This window comes from Pteronotus mesoamericanus, unplaced genomic scaffold (genome assembly GCF_021234165.1).
Source record: "Pteronotus mesoamericanus isolate MK-2021 breed Mesoamerican mustached bat unplaced genomic scaffold, CSHL_Meso_final contig_32, whole genome shotgun sequence".
NCBI classification, from domain to species: Eukaryota; Metazoa; Chordata; class Mammalia; order Chiroptera; family Mormoopidae; genus Pteronotus; species Pteronotus mesoamericanus.
The window spans coordinates 13,429,001-13,438,681 of NW_026555134.1; the positions used below are offsets into that span (position 1 = coordinate 13,429,001).

Sequence of the window (9,681 nt, forward strand, 5' to 3'; positions counted from 1 at the left end):
GAGAGGTTTTAGGATGTAATTAAGGTTCCAAATCAGTTGACTTTATGTACATTCAAAAGGAGAATATCCTTACGGGACCTGACCTCACCAGACCTGACCGAATGAGGTGAGCCCTTTAAATGCAGATCTAGCGGTCAGGAGCTGAAGGAGTCAGCAAGGTTATTATCTGGCCTTGAAGAAACAATGTTTCATGAATTCTGAGCTGTAAAGAAATACATCCTGCCAAAAGCTAGCGATCTTGGGGAACCTTGAGCCTCAAATAAGAGCCCAGCCCTGGCTGAAAACTTGATGTGAGATCCTGAGTAGAGGACCTAGCTAGTCTGTACCCAGACTTGTGACCCATGAAAACTATGATATAATGAATGTTTAAGTCACTAAAGTTATGTTGATTTTTATGCAACAATATAAAACAAACACATACATGTTAAAAAAAAAGAAAAGAAGAAAAAAAAGAAAATGGATATCTTGCTGATATCCACAGTGCCATTTGTTGCAACAAATCTACAGACTGAAATGCACTTATGAGCACAATATGATCTTATACTATGAGAAAACTTGGTTGGAAACAGAGGAATGGGGTGTATGTTGGTCTTCTTGAAAATATGACAGTCCAGACATGGCATAGTGTGTATATAGAAGGAAGGAATCATACTTTATATTTTGACCTATCTCTGTTTTACTTATGTGCATTGCACATATGAGAAAATTGAAAATCAGATTGATTACTTGAAGGGTGTAGCATCAATTAGAATGATCTTGAAAACAAGCAGAGAACTTCTACTTAACATAGTAAAAAATTAGAGATCCACTGAAGAGATCTGAACACAGTGACATTTGAAAGCTTACTTTAATCAAGAAGAATTTAGAAGAGGTTTAAAGTCTGTATCAGCAAAGCATAATGATTATGATCATGCAGCTGGTTTCAGACAAGCTTGGTCTGAGTCCCAGCTCTGTGGGAAACATAATTTTTTAAGCTTTGGCCTCCCAATATATAGCTTATAAGGTGCTGTGTGTATAAAATGAAATAATGTTCATAAATACTGAATATCTTTTATGACACATTATGAATCATCAAAATTTTAGTTGCTGTTATTATCATTAATTGTTACAGCAAAAGAAACAAGAAATAGGGATTAGTGTAAAGAATATAAAAAATTCCATGAGATGGGACAGTTTGGGTCAAGGTAAATAATAAGGGGAGAGAGTAGAAAATAGAAGAGAGGAACATTAAAATTTAGGGACTCATTACATATAGTATAGTAAGAATGATGTAAGTTTAAAATGACTGTAAATGTTTAGACCTAGGTAAATGAAAAAGAGTGTCATTAACTGACATACAGAAAAACTAGGATGGGAATCATATTTAGGGATGAAATGAGTTTATGGGGTTTATGCTGTCACCATGAAACCAGAATTAAAATGTCTAGCAGACTCTTGTAAATACATTGATGGAGTTCAAATCTGGGCCAGAGCCATAGATTTGGAAGCTATCTCTGAAGAGAGAATAACTGTAGCTGTCGGAGTGAATGGACTTCCTGCCGGGCTCCACAGAGAATGAGCAACAGAGGCTTAAATGAATTGTATACAAAGTAGTGCAGAAATTTGAAGATTAAACAAAGTTTACACTAAAGTTGATTTCAAAAGTAAGACACTGGGTATTGCTAGCCAATATGTAAAACAGTTAATAAAGGCCCCATAAACTTTCTTCACAAATCAAACTTTTCTATCTCCTTTGGGACCTATTTAGTAAGGAGAACCCAAAACTTGGATAATGAGGATTCACTGGGGAATCTGATGCAAGTCTGCAGCTCCCCCAGGAGCTGTGTTATAATTGCTGCCCCCCCGCCCCCCCCCCCCCCCCCCCCCCCCCCGGCGCTCCCCTCTTCTACTCAGACCAAATGCTACATGAAAACAAGAAGTATCAACTAGTGGTCAATACTTCCATTTGTATCTCAAATAGAGTAAGGAAAAAAAGTACTTAACATTTCCTAAGGAGTAAAGAGATCACCTCTTTTTGAACTGTGTTACAAAACTACTAATTTTATTCTGGTTGCTTTATTTGCTCTCATAGATTATTTGAAATATTCACAGCTAATTAGCCTGAAGGTTTAAATGTTAGGGGCGGGTGAGAGCGCAGGTGCTTATTAATTGAAGTGGGCAGAAGTTCAAATGTATTTATATTTGAATTTGGTGTCCAGTAGGACTTTTTAGGAAAATAAGAACCTTAAACTCTTAAGAAACATTAACTACTTTATTATATTGCCTTATATTCTATTTGAGATACAAACATAGTCTGTTGCTAATATTTCCAATAGTCAATGAGATCAAATAATATAGCACCTCTCTAACATTAAATACAGAGGAAAAATCTCCTTAAGATTTTGGTATTATGTACTCTAAGTAAGGATACCAGAGAATGTATGCTATTAAATAACCTCAATATAACAATAATTAAGGAGGTAATTTGGGAACATTCACATTTAGTGAAGAGAGTATCACAGGAAAAAGTTCAAAATAAGACACACCAAACAGACAATTCGATCTAATCAGAGTTTCTAGAAAGTGCAGTGTAGGTTAAAGGGGGATTAATTGGTTTAATTGATTAACCCACCTATTCCTAGTTGTGTGACCATGGGCTGAAGAGGAGGAGAGATTTGATCTGAGTTCCTGTTTTCTTATATCTAAAATGAAGATAATATGAAACTTAAATAGTTATATAAGTATTAAATGATTTAATATGGATGAAATGGCCTAATATGAATAAATATATATGTACATACATATAATACTTTGAATGGGGTATTTTTCTCCCCAAATTATGAGCAAATCAAGGCTCAAAGACCTTATGCTCAAATATCAATAGGTACTCTAGCATGAAACAGAAAATGTGTTTACTGGCAGCAGTTCACTGGCTCTTTTTCTTTCAGAAAATAAATGGGACCAACCTTCTTAATCCTAAGTGAGGGAGTTCAGGGTCTGTTTGACACCAAGGTTGCAGCAATTACTGTGGCTTTGAGAAAAAGGGCTACATTACCATGGAGCGCATGAGGGCATCTGTATCTTCATGGGAGCAAGAACCTTTACTTTTAGGCTTTTAGAAATTAGAAAAAATAAACCCCTGGTGGTCATTAAAACACTATCTAATGTGTTTTGTGGAAGTGGTCCAACTAGGAAAGGTAAATTATTTCCATTTCATCACCATCTTTGGGGAACATAGTTCAGGTTTGTATGTTTTAATTGCTACTGTATGTATGTTCTAATTGCTACCTTGGTGATATGCGCACAGAGAAAATATATCACTAAAGTAATTTTCTCTTGACTGTCAATTACAAGGACTATATTTAAATGAAACTCAATGCAAAAAGTATTTTCAAATCTTTTGCATTGTGCTTGAGAATTGCTGGCAGTCCTGTGAACTGGTTATGAGTTGGAGAAATATTCTCTGTATTGACATGCAAATGAACTCTCTGAGCAACCAATTTGCTTTAGAGATTTACATAATTTGATACTAAAAGCCACGTTAAATTAATATTAATTACTTGGTTTTAAAGAAAGAAAGTTCAGAGTGAAGCTGTTCTTCTTCCCACATTTCATCACATCTATGCATGAAAACATTGATTCACAAGGAATAAAAATGTTTTAGGTGTAGGGATATCCAGGCTCTGTTTCTTAGAAGTACATGACATTACCCAAAGATGTTTAAGAAGTACACCTGAAGTTCTTTTTTAGATAACTTACAGAACTCTTATTTTTCTCAGAATCAATGTAGTGCTGTAAGTTCATTATGCACACATACATTTCCTTTCTTATTCCTGGCAAATTTTCATTTCCAACTTTCCCTTCCCTTGACAATCATCATGAGAGCTCCAGAATGATACTTTGATTCCAAAAAAACTGATGTGTGCCTAAGCATACTGGTCTAAATAAAAATCAACAAGAATTAGAAGACGCATTTGCCACTAAAACTTACATATTGTTCTGGCTTATTACGTAAATTATCTTTTAATTAATCAGCACTTGTTGAACTTAAATGTTCAACATCATTCTCATTGCATGTTTGTGTAGAGTAGAATTTAACGAAATTATACAAATGCACACACTCACTCATGATTATACTGTTGTTGAATTCTTTCTCTTTCAGAAATCCCATTAGAAGGCTCATTGGAATCCTGGAATTCTAAATTTATCAAAAACACTATCTCATCCTTTATAATAATACTAACTTCCTCCATTCCAAGGTGATGAAAGCACAAAAGGGTCAATTATTTTGTTGTATGGTGACCAACTTGATGGGAAGGTTAGGATATTCCACAAGGGACACTACAGCTCGCCTCAAGTAGACTATGCCCAAAGGACAGTGGAGGTGTTGCAGTAGCAGTGATTAATTATGTTTGGTAAAGGATAATTGGTCACATGGATGCTACAATGATGTTAACAACAGGAAGGACTTTTTTTTCTATCCTATTAGTTCATAAGAATCTTTTGAACTTGGTAATATATTAGGTAATAAAAAATATTAGAGTATGGTTATTTAGGGCAAATATGAAAAACTAGTAAGAACATAATATTCAGGGTGTTTGGCCCTATTGCTAAATGAGAATTAAACATGAAAAATGGTCACTATTCAAAAAAATGTCAAAATATTACTTGCATAATTTCTTAAAGGTAATTTTAAAAGTTACTTTTAAAAAGTCAATTCACTCAAACTTTTTAGCATATTTTAAACTTATTATTACTTTCTGTATTTCTCTACTGTTCATTAGTAGATTAAATAAAAAAACAATATGTAGCCTTGATAACTTAAAACCCAAATTATTTCACCATTATATTAAATCTCATCAGACACACATAATTATCTTACTTGTAAGGAGAACACAAGATATTTTTCCAGCAATATTTTTAACTTTATTTTTGTCTAAATCAATGTAGTCTTAAGAAACTGAGGAACAATTAAAAAAACAACTTGAATATGACATATGACAAATTATTTCAGTAATTTTTCTACACACTTTAAAAAAAGCTTATCATCTTGAAGTAAAATGTGCTATATACATTTACAGTGCCGATGTAATGAAATGAATTAATTATCCAGCTATCCACTGTTGTATTGAATATTCCTTTGAATTTCACATGGATAAGTTATAACTCCAAAATATGATCATTTCTTTGGGACATAAAGAATTACTGAAAGGTCATCACATTTGAATGCTTTTCGTGGGTGTCTTCAAAGATGGCAATTTTATTTGTTTACAGTAGGAATCATATGCTGAATCCAAGTAGTATTTCCTATATGCTAAGTTTGGGCTAATTACGGTCAAATAATTTTATCTCTTCAGAACTAAGATATAAAAGCAAAATATGTAAAAAAATTAGTGTAATATTTCTAATATTTTAAATTTTCAATTTTATTGGATATATCTTTGGCCGATTTCATTGTTGAAAGTAGTAAATTTTGATTTCAGCATTTACACATCAAACTATGATAATATTAAATTTCATCCAAAAGAATTTCAGATATTGGTAGTCCATGCTAACTTTTCAAACTTGAACAAAGACATACATCTTGGAAAACTTTATATAAAAAGAAGTCAATGAGATACTCATAGAGTTGGGTGAATATAGTGTTTTTGTATGTTACTGCCTTTCAAGTAAGTTATAAAATTAAAATATATGTTGATGTTTCAATATAATAAAGAAAATAAAATAAAACTAATAGCAAAAGAAGCCATAATTCTGTTTGAAATTCCACTATCTGAGTATATAAAAGTAATTAGTTTTAAAAACAAAATATTAAAATGTATAGAACAATGATTCTATATAAATTTATAGAAGTCTGTTTGGTATAAGCTTCATGGCTGAGTGTTTCACATATCTTATTTTGCTCCTCTACCTGCTAGTCTTCAAAAATTTATAGCAATATTTAATGTAAGATCACATGACTGACAGAAATCCTACAAAGAACATCTGTTTAAGGTAAAAGGTGGGAAAACCTTCAAGGGATTTACATCTGACCTCTAGTGTTTGCAATAATACACATTTCTTGTAACACCCTCATGTAGGACTATGTTGTAAATAAAATGAAAAATCTCTACCAAAGGAACAATTTTAAATCATATACTGTAAAGTTAAAGTTCATCCTTGTTAGTGTAATGCAAATAGAGTAGAAATTTTTATGATAATTAAGAATATAAAAATATTGAAATTCATTGTATTCTTAAATTGCTGAAAAACATACCCCTACTCAGTTGAGCAATACTTATTAACTCTGCAACAGCTTATATTTTACCCATTCTTATTACTACAGGGCATCTGGCTGCAACCTGAACTCTCTGCCATGGAACGTCAAGGAACCCTCACCACAATGTTTTCCCAGCCATCATTTATGCTTAATCTAATGTCACCAAATGACAAAAATGAGAGCTCATAATTCTATTTATCAAACAAATCATGTGTCTCAAATAAACTCTGAACTGTGATACAAAATACACAGCACAGCTAACTTCTGTCATTTAATAATTTTGCACTATGAGAAGTACTATTCAGTGGTTTTCTGCACTGATTCTTTCTCCAAACACACTCAAAACACACTGCCAATTGACAAAAGGAACATAGCTTCAAAAGAAAATCTAAGTAGAGAAAGAGCTCTCTGTTAAGCATGCAAGAGGTTAAACATTGCTGAAATAGCGAGACATTTTTTCAGCCCACGCTTCCCAGTTCCATTCAATTACCAACAGCAGTAGCGACTACAACACAAGCTAAAACTGTATTATAAAATCAGAGCTTCCCATTTTCATCAACTCTAACCTGAAGGTTGGGAGGGAATGACATTTACTAGTCAACAGCACAACGAAGAGCCCCCAACTTGGAAATACACATGACCTTGGGGTGTAGCATTTTCTGAGACCGAGTTTCACAAGTTTTATTTGGATCGACTGCATAACAATACATCCAAATGAACCCAGCAGGGTATAAATGTTCCTACCCTTAGCACCTCTGCTCCACAAATATTAAGAGACCTCTGCACTTTGTAGTCTATGTGTTACCTACCAGAGGTAATATTAATCAGAGAATAGTTTACGCAAATATTTCTTTAAAATTATACTTGTTTTAAACAACTTGTTGGTTGATTTATTTAATGTAATTTATTAACATATTTGGGGACTTACATTGAATGGTTTCTGTTCTTTGAGCCATGCTGGAAGTCTTGGTCTACAAATATTTATATTTATATAGCAAGATGTAACATGATGGCATTAACTTCACAAAAAAAAAAAAAAAAAAAAACAACCAACAACAACAAAGCCCACAACTTCCCCTCTGGAATTCAGTGCATAATCACCAATAGATGCTTTAATAATAATAATGATAATTATTTAAATAATTATTGCAATCATTGCCAAAAGTCCCGTTTCAAATTATAAAAATAATCATAACTTGGTTTGAAATCTTGTACGGCCATCGGCATTTCCCCCCACATATGTAATAATTTAAAACAGTATTTTTTTCTTACCTTATTTTAACAGTCAAAAAGTCTCCCAGAAAGATCCCTAAATGGTATGGAAATATATATCACAGTAGGATAATGATTAAAAAAAACTAAAAAGATCCTCTTAGCTGGGAAAAGATGAAAATAGTTTGGTCTGAAACTATAGAAATCTCCAAAGTCACGCCTGAATGGGCGCCCAGGTGGCAAACAGACGACTCTCTCCCACGTCCGCTACCACACTCCTTTGTCAAGTTGATTTAGTTGAAGCGGATCCGCAGGGCACAGAGGGCGTTGCCTCGAGGGCAACGGGTCTGCTCACGTCCCGGGTTCAGCACCGATAGCGCAGTGGACAGCACCAGCTCCTCTCACCTCCAGTTTGTCTCAGTCACTGAACCAGGCTGATTCTCGCGCCTCCTCCCTAAGCAAGAGCTGCTGCCACTCAACCGGGCTTTGCCCCGCCCCCACCGCTGACGTAACTGTTTTGCATATCAACTCCGGGAGAGGTGCCGGGCCCCCCCTTGACTGGGCTTCTGCTGGGGTCAGCTGAGGCAATCCAGGGGACAAAATCCAGGCTTATGATCAATGCGGGCATCGCTGGACTTCACGATCCGTTCACAACCAGTCCTGAAGAAACTAAACGCTTTCAGCGTCGCACGAGCCTCTGCCTTCGCTGGGACTGCCGCGCCTGTGCACTCCAAAGACTGCTGCTCTGCACGGCTCCGGCAGGGGCGCGGGCTGGGGCGGGGGCGGCGGAGCCCCGAGAGCAGAGGCTGGGCAGGCGGTGGGCAAGGGACCGGAGAACAGGATGAATCTGCTCAGTCACTCCGAAAAAATTCCGCGATCCTTTTGATCTCCCTGGCCAAACTTTCCTTCTCCTCTTTCCATTTGTTTCCTGGAAAGGATGCGTTTAGTGTTCCGTTCCCTTTTCTTCGGTTCACAGAACTGCTAGAGGGAGTCGCTGCAGCAGAAACTTGTTCTGGAGAAAAACATGCTTGGAGCACCAGGAGAAAACGGGAAAGCGTGCAGCGCTTATGATCATTCGTAAACAGAATCTTTTTTAATGTTTCATATGAGTGCTGCATAGTATATATCAGCCTTAACGTGTGTTCCTGCAAAATGTGCAGAACCCTCCGTCTTCATACTCATGGTTTAACTATATCGTCAAGCTAAATGGATTTAGAGAACACGGGGTTAAAATAAAAATCATTTAATAATGAAAAAAGTGAAAACTTCTCAAGTTCAACTTCCACTGTCAAAATCCTGAAGGTTATGAAATATTTACTATGTCTACTATATCAATTGTTCTATGAAAGACGAAGTATGCTGGAAGCATTTCATAGCCTTTAGCAATTCTCTTAGTATATATGGTTTATTAACCCCCTGAGACTCTAAGGGTCTTGACAGCAAAGAAAGACGGGCTGCCATGCCAGCAGATTCCTAACTGCTTCAACTTGTCAACAAAAAGAGACAGGAACTGATTGACCATCCAAAAGGGTCATTATTCATATATCACCCTCATGTCTCACCTACAGCCATCAGAACCTATTTGTACAAAGAAATGGAGAAATAAAATTAAGCCTAAATTCTCTGAGGTTGGCTAAAATATTTTTCATTACAAAGTTTATTCAAGAAATTTTATAGCATTCAGCCCTGGCTGATGTGGCTCAGTGGATTGAGTGCCTGCCTGCAAATCAAAGGGTTGCCAGTTTGATTCCCAGGCTAGGTTTGCAAACATACCTGGTTTGCAGGCCAGGCCCCCACTACAAGGCATGGGAAAGACAACCACATGTTGATGTTTCTCTCTCCCTCTCCTTTCCTCTCTCTAAAAATTAATAAAATATTTTTAAAAAGTAAAAAAGAAACTTTATAGCATTCAATACATTGTTTTCCATAGAAATGCATACAAACTAAAATGTATCATTGTATTCCAGGAGACTACTATAATTTTGCACTGAATCTACAATCTAGTTTCTAGACTCTAGTTTCAGGGACTCTTAAAACAAATGCATTTGTTTATATTTCTATCAGAAAAATGTATTTAATAAATTTTTCTGCAATTTTAGAAACTATTTGAGGAAGCATATTTATTTTGTAAGCATATATATAACCAAAGTCCTTCTTAAGAGTCACTTAGATAGCATAATTGAGGGGGGATATATTTTTACTTCTGAGGGAATATTTTTTCTGCATTATAC

At 35.4% G+C, this 9,681-nt stretch overlaps 1 protein-coding gene across 6 annotated transcripts in view; it reads right to left on the bottom strand.

Annotated features, from left to right (window-relative positions):
- FSTL5 (follistatin like 5) overlaps positions 1–7,855 on the bottom strand; it is a 553,085-nt gene extending 545,230 nt beyond the window's left edge. For 5 of the 6 annotated variants that reach the window (XM_054576111.1, XM_054576108.1, XM_054576110.1 and 2 more), the window contains exon 1: positions 7,511–7,855. The gene's annotated coding sequence lies outside the window, so the exon portion shown is untranslated. Of the gene's footprint in view, positions 1–2,611; positions 2,679–7,510 lie in introns of those variants that run through there. The other variant, XM_054576107.1, reaches the window with a different exon arrangement.
- Positions 7,856–9,681: the final 1,826 nt, after the last annotated feature.